The sequence below is a fragment of the Mytilus edulis genome, chromosome 3, assembly GCF_963676685.1.
Source record: "Mytilus edulis chromosome 3, xbMytEdul2.2, whole genome shotgun sequence".
NCBI lineage: Eukaryota > Metazoa > Mollusca > Bivalvia > Mytilida > Mytilidae > Mytilus > Mytilus edulis.
Genome location: NC_092346.1, coordinates 4,073,290 through 4,082,364, shown reverse-complemented (window position 1 = coordinate 4,082,364; position 9,075 = coordinate 4,073,290).

Genomic DNA, 9,075 nt, shown 5'->3' with positions numbered 1-9,075 from the left:
TTTCTTTTGCTTGTTAATGATTTAATTTTTCATATCTTGAGATGTAATGCAATTCGTCAAATAGCTTTGGATTTAATACTATTTGAAACGTTGTGCTGTATAGCTTGTTCAAAGTGGTTCTCCTTGGCGGAATCACGAGGTGTATAGTAAATGGAATAGTGGATTTTATTATTCATTGCGTTATAGAGACAATTGTAAAACAATTCAGCTCGTCAAAATTGAAATAAAAGACATAATTGGGTGTTTATAATTTTCCTCGGAGTTCAGTATTTTTGTGTGCATGTGGTATTTATTTATCTCTAGATAACCTCAATCAAGCCTTGTTTACTTACAATATACAGCTATGTAACAAGGAGTTCAAAACTACTAGAAAAGCTAAAAATTATCATTCTTTGTATATATTACCAGTACTTGCAAAGAGAAATCAAAGGTCATATGAAACGAGTTCCTTGTGATTATAATAAACAAGAATTTTTTAACCTATGCGTGCATTATAAATACTCGTTTCTAGCAACCACCAATGTTATTAACAATAAATACATAAAGGAGACCCCATTACTTATATTAATTAAGATATTAATTCGAGAAAAAGAGTTTATGGTTATTTTTGAGTTTTTTCCTAATACTTTTAAAGCATTCTTGCTTATGGATGAAACTCTGTTGTGACAGTTGTAAATAAAATATTTTCTTTTAAATCGTGTACCGCTCACTACCTTATTCCTTCCAGTTTTGCTTCCATTCTTTTCAAAAATAAAAAAAGAAGATGTGGTATGATTGCCAATGAGACAACTATCCACAAAAGACCACAATGACACAAACATTTACGTAAAAAAAAAACGAAAAATAAATATGTACATGTAACACATAAACAAACGACAACCACTGAAAAACAGGCTCCTGACTTGGGCCGGGCACATACATAAATAATGTGGCGGGGTTAAACATGTTAGCGGGATCCCAACTCTCCCCCTAACCTGGGATAGTGGTATTACAGTACAACATAAGAACGAACTATAAAAATCAGTTGAAAAAGGCTTAACTCATCAGATAGACAAAAAATACAAGTGGACGTGGCCGGGTACTTGTACATCCCAACACAAAATGACACAATGAACAGATCGGAGAGTACTCACAGTTCAAAGCCACTAACAACTAATCAAAAACTTATGTCTCTAAGACTAAACAATCGATCCGTACACATCCAACATACAATAGATTTAGTGCAAAGACGTCATAAACAGCCAAAGAAAAACATGATCTTGTGCAATGCCAAGTTACAGGTATCGACAGATTGTAGATCCATGAAAATGTATATGTATATAACATACTAGTACTATTTAGTTAGCTTTTAATCTACTGATAACAAAATCAATATTTATACCAATAAAAACAATATTCAATGATCATATTACAGTGTTGAATAGGTAACCTTTTAGAATAAGTTTATTTAAAGGAGCAACAAGTTTACATGGATCATCTGAAATACTACTTTCCTTTTTGCACTTGCTCAGTGCGATTACAGAATTTCTATGTCATTTTCAAGGTCATTCAACAGCGTAGATTGTTCTAAGAAATGTATTACCTGTACAAAAACTGGAACCATACACATTTCAAATATATCCTTTATAAATACTTCATCACGAAGTTTATCCGTAAGAGAAAATTGAAAATCAAAGAAAAACTGAAGAAGCTTTTTTTTTAAATTAAAGTTTTGACAAGGAAGTGTTAGTAGCTATTATAACCAGCTGAAGAGTGACTTATTATGATAGTTTTCGATACGAATGGCATGTCTGTCTTTTGGTGGAAAACGCCTTTTTCTACTGTGGGGTATTTTCCTTGCATACTGTTACAGAATTTGTTTTCGATTAAAAAAAATGACAAACAACCGGATGTATTATATGTATCGTATACTAGTATGGTAGACATATATTTTAAAGATGATTATTTGGTATGGAGTTTGCTCATTGCTGAAGACCATACGGTGACTCATAGATGGTAACTTTTACGTCATTTGGTCTCTAGTTGAGAGTTGTCTCATCGGCAATCATATCACATCATGTGGATTTTATACAAGCATGGAGTTCCGTTTGTCAGAAACACAATTGGAAGAAAATTATTAGTGTGCGATGAATTAAATATCCTTATTGACCTGCTATTAGACCTTTTCAACATCTCTCGATACCGACTTATGACACCTACAGTTTACAAGTAAAATGGATGGGTCGTCTCAAAGACAAAAACCATAATGATTATCATTACGTAACATATTGGATTGGCGGTTTTATACTGTTTTGACTATATAGCTTAAGAATATATATCAACCAAGGAAATAAATAAATATATGTACGGTGGCCGGATGCGGCCATTAATTTTTGCGTTTTCGTGACTTCTCCTTTCACTTTGCAAACGCGAAATTGGGAATTCAAGAAATCGAGAAAGCAAAATCGAGAATTTGAGAAATCGGGAAATCGAGAAATCGAGAAATCAAGAAAGCAAAAACGCCAAAAACACGAAAGAGAAAACACAAAAACACGAAAACGCAAAATTTATTCTCGATTTAGTGTTTTTGCTTTCTTTTTTTCTCGATTTCCCAATTTCTTGATTTCTCGATTTCCCGATTTATCAAATTCTCGATAATAGGATTTCCCCGAAAACACAAAAAGGGGAAACGTCCGCATCCGTCCACCATATATATGTCTCTGTCATATAATATTCTTATTTTTGTTTGTATTTGCACGACATTTCATGTTGAATTGATAAAAGAAATATTTCAATCATTCTGAATCCTTTCCCATTTTCTCTTCACTTTTGTGATTTTGTGAGTCTTTCGCCAAATATTTGCTGCATGCCGATAACGTTTTAATTTGTTGGGGTAAAAGCTTTTATGACTTTTTTTCAAAAATTATGAAAAAGAATACCGTATCACACTTGTGAACACGACCAACTTGGTGTTTTTCCACCGATCTTCACCTAAGTTGATGTACACATTAAATTTCAGGATGGATAATTACATATTGATAAGTCGAAGGAAAATATCCCATCGTTTTTTTTATAGTTTTTTTTTTATATCAACGACGGTATTCTCCGCTTCAAGATATCTTGTTCGAGTTAAAGTTTTTCCTTGATGAATTTTGAAAAAAAATATAATTGACCCTCCGTTTCAATGTTACAATATTTAAGCAGTGATTGGTGAATGCAGAATTCAATTGGATCACAAAATAAGGGAATTGAAATGATACAAAGTATTGAGTACATTTTGGAGGCATCTAAGGCCAAAACTAACAGACATGTGCCGCCCTTGTCAACCGATATAATCGTTGTTAGATTAAATATCAACTACAATAAAACATGATTTGTTGTTTTCATTTTCCAAATTCAATTAGGACAGTTAGAAGCTAGACGTTTAAATGATAAATTAAAAAAAACCATGTCATTTGGACTCTGTAGGAAAGTTTTATCATTGTCCATGAAAGCAATAAAATCGATAATGATCTCAATTTTTTTTTATTTTTGAGACGACCTTTCACATTTTACCTGTCGTAGTCGTTCTCAACTGTAGGTGTCGAGAGATGTTGAAAAGGTCTTATAGTCATGAGATATTTCATAGCTACATGTATGTATCGTAACGCATTTAAAAGACAAGGAAAAAAGTTCAACATGCAATAGCTATTATAAGTGATATTTGTGTACTTGCATAGGATCCGGGTTTTGTAAGCAGAATATAAGTGCGGTTGTAAAGAAAAGAGCAACAGCTAAAATAATTGCTAGGTCTTTAAACTTAGCATTTCTTTACCTGTGTTGTCGCTTTTTCACGAAATTTTCTTTTGGTCCTACTTTCTCTATTTTTGTGCTATTCTTGAACTGTGGTAAAAAAAAATATTTCTCCACATTGATGAAATATCTGTTCCCGGCAAATGATTGGTCGAAATTTAAATTTGAAGTCAAATTATCTTCGTTTCTTTTCAATTTTTCTATTTTGACGTCATGAGAAAATGGTGTCAGACAGTTAGCAAAAAATCAGGTTTTCAGACTTTTTTGATATGGCTTAAAGAGGGACGAAACTCATAAATCTAATAAAAACAAACTGACAACGCCATGTCTAAAAATGAAAAAGACACCGTTCCTCCCAATACCTCGTTTTAACCACGTTTTTCATCAGGACACGCCACGTGGCACACATTTCGATGAGCTTTTTTGGAGAATTACCATATTCATGTGTTACCTTGGACAGCAAGGTCTCCAGATTTATCACCAATTGAACATTTTTTAGACGAACTTGGACGACATATCAGAAATAGCCAAAATCAACCAGAAACGCTAGCCCAGCTCCGAACAGCACTTTTCAGGGAGTGAAACAACATCCCTCAAGATTGTATTCGACGTCTTATTGATTCCATGTGACGGAGGTGACAGGTGGTCATAAATGCAAGAGTTGGTCATACAAGGTATTGACATGTTAACCCGAATTCTGTACTCGTCCTGTTAAAATTGTCCGAAAATGTGCCATATTGTTTTCATAAAAAAACATGTTATTGTTCTCTTCAAAATCATGTTAGCTAACTATTCCACTATGGTTTTGTTATCAATTTTGTGTTATAAAAGATTTAAATGATCTTACATTCTTTTTTTGCCTAGTATAGATCTCAACTTGTTCGATTCGCTCGTGTATGTAACAATGTTTATAATTTTAACGAGAGAAATTTATATATTATTGAAAAATATTTCACCAGGGTTTTCGATATCACAAACTAGTCAAAACATTAACTTAATTTTATCATCGGCTTAAGGACATTATTCGTAAATATACCTCAACATGCAGATTTCTTATACTTTCATGTATTTCACATTCGATATTTTATGGAAATATGCTTTATAAAGCACTAACATGTCAGTATGCACCATTAAATAGACTTATTAAGAAGGAATATAGTTACGATATTGGTGTCAGGTCATTAAAGATTGAATATTTTTGCGTCAATATTGATTCACTAAAAGGGTCTTTGCATCGGTACGAAACACATTTATTTAAAAACTAGTTGTTGGCATGGCACGGTTTATGTTATGTATATGTTATGCTCGTATGGTACTAAACCCCTCACGAGAAGGATTGTGCGTGATATTCATATGATGAAGACATTATCTTTCAATCATTTTAATTGAAATCTGGAGCTTGCATGTCAGCTAGTAGTCTGATATACGTAGTTATTTATGTATTATTGTTCTTTTGTTTATTTTCTTTGGTTACATCTTCTGTCATCAGACTCGGACTTCTCTTGAACTGAATTTTAAATGTACGTATTTTATGCGTTAACTTTTCTACATTGGCTAGATGTATAGGAGGAGGGTTGAGATCTCATAAACATGTCTAATCCCGCCGAATTTTTGCGCCTGTCCCAAGTCAGGAGCCTCTGGTCTTTGTTAGTCTTGTATTTTTATAATTTTAGTTTCTTGTGTACAATTTGGAAATTAGTATGGCGTTCATTATCACTGAACTAGTATATATTTGTTGATGGTCCAGCTGAAGGACGCCTCCGGGAACGGGAATTTCTCGTTACATTGAAGACCTGTTGGTGACCTTCTGCTGTTGTTTTTTCTATGGTAGGGTTGTTGTCTCTTTGATACATTCCCCATTTCCATTCTAAATTTTAAAGATGTAAGCAACTATATTATATAACCTTTCTGGCGTTTTCTAAGTCAGTACATTTTCTGATTATCGAGGTTTAATTTGAACAGCAACATTTGAAGAGAAACGGGAAGCGACATAAAAAACCCAAGAACTTCTGTTAACATAGTTATCAAAGGTACCAGGATTATAATTAAGTACGCCAGACGAGCGTTTCGTTTACATAAGACTCATCAGTGACGTTCAGATTATAATTATTATCAAGACAAACAAATACAAAGTCGAGGAGCATTTAGGTCCCAGAATTTCAAACACTACATCAATAACACTGAGGACTATTTGGCGGTAACATATACGAATCCACATGTGACACCTGTTTTCTTATTACTATCTTTTATGTTGATAAGTAACATAATAAATCAAAGCATCAGAAAACATGTGATAAAATTTGTAACCTTAAGACATCAATACATTTGTAAACTAGCGATCATGTATTTGTTAAAGGGAATTCGCTTCTCAGTTTCAAAGTAATTAACTTTTCAAAACACTAGTTAGTATATATAGACAGGGAATTAATAAAGGAATCCAAAGAGCAAACAAAATATATAGGTCACCGTGCTTTGTTCCGAGATATTAGACATTAAAATTTTGGCGGGAAGATATTCTTTTTTGACTTTTCATAGCTTTATCATTGACAAGTTGAAGTTCTTAAAAACTGTTAAAAAGTAATCAAAATTTTATAAGACTTTTACAGATGGCTTATCATTATACATGCAAAAGATTTACAAAAAGAAAAATGGGGGTCACCGTGCAAATTTTTTCAAGGCATTCAAATGAATAAAACCAGAGGATTCCAAAAATCTTACTAAACATTTAAAACGTGACAAGCCAGCTTCCTTAATCTTTAACTTATATATTTTAATTGATGAATTCGTAGATCTAAAACTGAGAACTGAAATGGGGAATATATCAAAGAAAGAACAGCCCGATCAAAGCCAAAAATAGATCTATGCCGTTTATTGGTTTTCAACACAGCGGGAAAAGTACGAAACCAGAGACTGGCTTCCGCTGATCCCTAACAAAAATATGTACTTATTCATACATGTACATATGTATAATGATGTTTTTATTGTTGACAGGTCAGACTGGGCTACAGTCATTACCAGAGACAACGATACGTCTATCGTATGGACTCAAAACTACCCACCGAGTCTACTAATACTGTGAGTACATTTATATCAAAAGAAGGTATTTCCTTTTTAAGTTGACATACATAATACAAACTTACGTATACGTATCTTGCATACACGACTCTGAATCTTCATTCAAGTGTTGTCTTTATATGCAGAATATGCATCCTAATTAATACAGGATGCAAGATCAAAAAGAGGGATGAAAGATACCAAAAGGGACGGTCAAACTCATAAATCTAAAATAAACTGACAACTCTATGGCTAAATAAGTAAAAAACAAACAGACAAAAAATAGTACACATAACACAACATAGAAAACTAAAGAATAAGCAACACAAACCTCACCAAAAACTAGAGGAATATCTCAGGTGCTCAGGAAGTATCATAACCTCTTATATTGTTTGGTTGATTTCGTCAATATTTCGGTATATATTTCTGTCTCGTATTATTTTTCTCCCTCCTCTTATCATATCAAAAAGATATAAATATATAGTCAATAACATTATGAACTTGAAAAACATAAGTAAATTCGTGCTTAGTTTTTTTCCCCCATAACTATACTTTTCAAAGCATATCTGCAATAAAAAAAAACGTAAAGAAAAGCTATCTTTTTGGTATATATTTGATGTCGCAATTTTGTCTTTCTTCATCTTTTCACTTTTTTCCTAAGGTTTTTAGTATTCGGACTATATTTATATATATAACATCTCCATGCCTTATATATCATGTACTGTAGTACGCCGCTAGATTACAACTGCCGGCCACTGAAAGTTTTATTATTGAAGAGCCCAGGTGGTCGTGGGGTCTAGAGGGACGGCTGCAGTGCAGGCGATTTGTTGTCACGATATCACAGTAACATGGGTTCGAATCCCAGCGTGGGAAGAACAAAAAAATTGCAAAAGCAAATTTACAGATCTAACATTGTTGGGTTGATGTTTAACGAGTTATATATATGTTACAGGCATTTTCAAAATTTAGGCATTTTGTAAAATGACTGAAATTTTTAGGCATTTTCTAAAATGCCTAGATGATTTAGGCATTTAACAAATTGACTATTTTTTCAGGCATTTTACAAAATGCCTGAAAATATGGTAAGGCATTTTACAAAATGCCTAAAAGACTAAATCTGAATGGAATGTACTCAAAATTTAACGACTAGAAATATCAAATAAATAATTTTATTCTATCATTCAATATTGCATGAAATTTAAACAGTAAAAGTTTTATTATTGTAATTAAATCAATCATTTACATAAACACTGAAGATGGCAATTATGTGTTGCTACATGTAATGTTTGAATGACAGCGACTGTTACACATTTGTCCTGACTTTTTTCAAAGGCAACGTTTAGTGTTACATTTAGTCTTACCACTAGCACTACAGCCACATTTTGTGTACCCCTGACCATCACACAAAAAACTTTACTGACAGCTTTTCTAAAGGATATTTCATTATCATAATTTACTCAATGAATAGCAATAAAATTACTGTCAGATAATTCAAACTGATTCCTGGTGTAAAGTCTACGTAATATTCCATCTTTAATTCCAAGTTTATAACCATGCTCTTCCTTTCCAGTAACAACAGCCATAAGGTTACGCGGGTCTCCTTTCCCTCGATCCACATGGGGAATTGCAACTAATACATTTGCCCACAATTTGAAAGGTAGTCAAATTCGTATTCTAGATGATTTACCGGTATCCATGAAAGAGGAAAGATTTCTTCTGTCTCACGTAGCCTACAAAATACGAAAAAAGAGAAAAATTGCAAACACGTATTCGAGATGTCGGGGCACATATGACACTTGAAACCCGGAAAAAATAGAGGGGAACCATGGAGTGCAAGAGAATGATAAGCGATACATAACAATATACATTATTTTTTCTTAATTTTTTTCATGTATATAAAAAAAAGTAAAATCACAAAAATACTGAACTCAGAGGAATATCAATACGGAAAGTCCATAATCACATGGCAAAATCAAATAACAAAACGCATCAAAAACGAATGGACAAGAACTAACATATTCCAGACTTGGTACAGGCATTTTCAAATGTAGAAGATGGTGGATTAAACCTGGTTCTATAGCGTTAACCCTCTCTCTTTAATAACAATCTCATCAAATTCCGTTATATTTACATGATGCGTTAAATAAACAGTAACATTTAATAAAATTGTCAAAATATAATATATATACAAATTTGTACATGTACAACAATAAGCCATGGCCATAGTTATATTATATAGGTTGTTGTGAC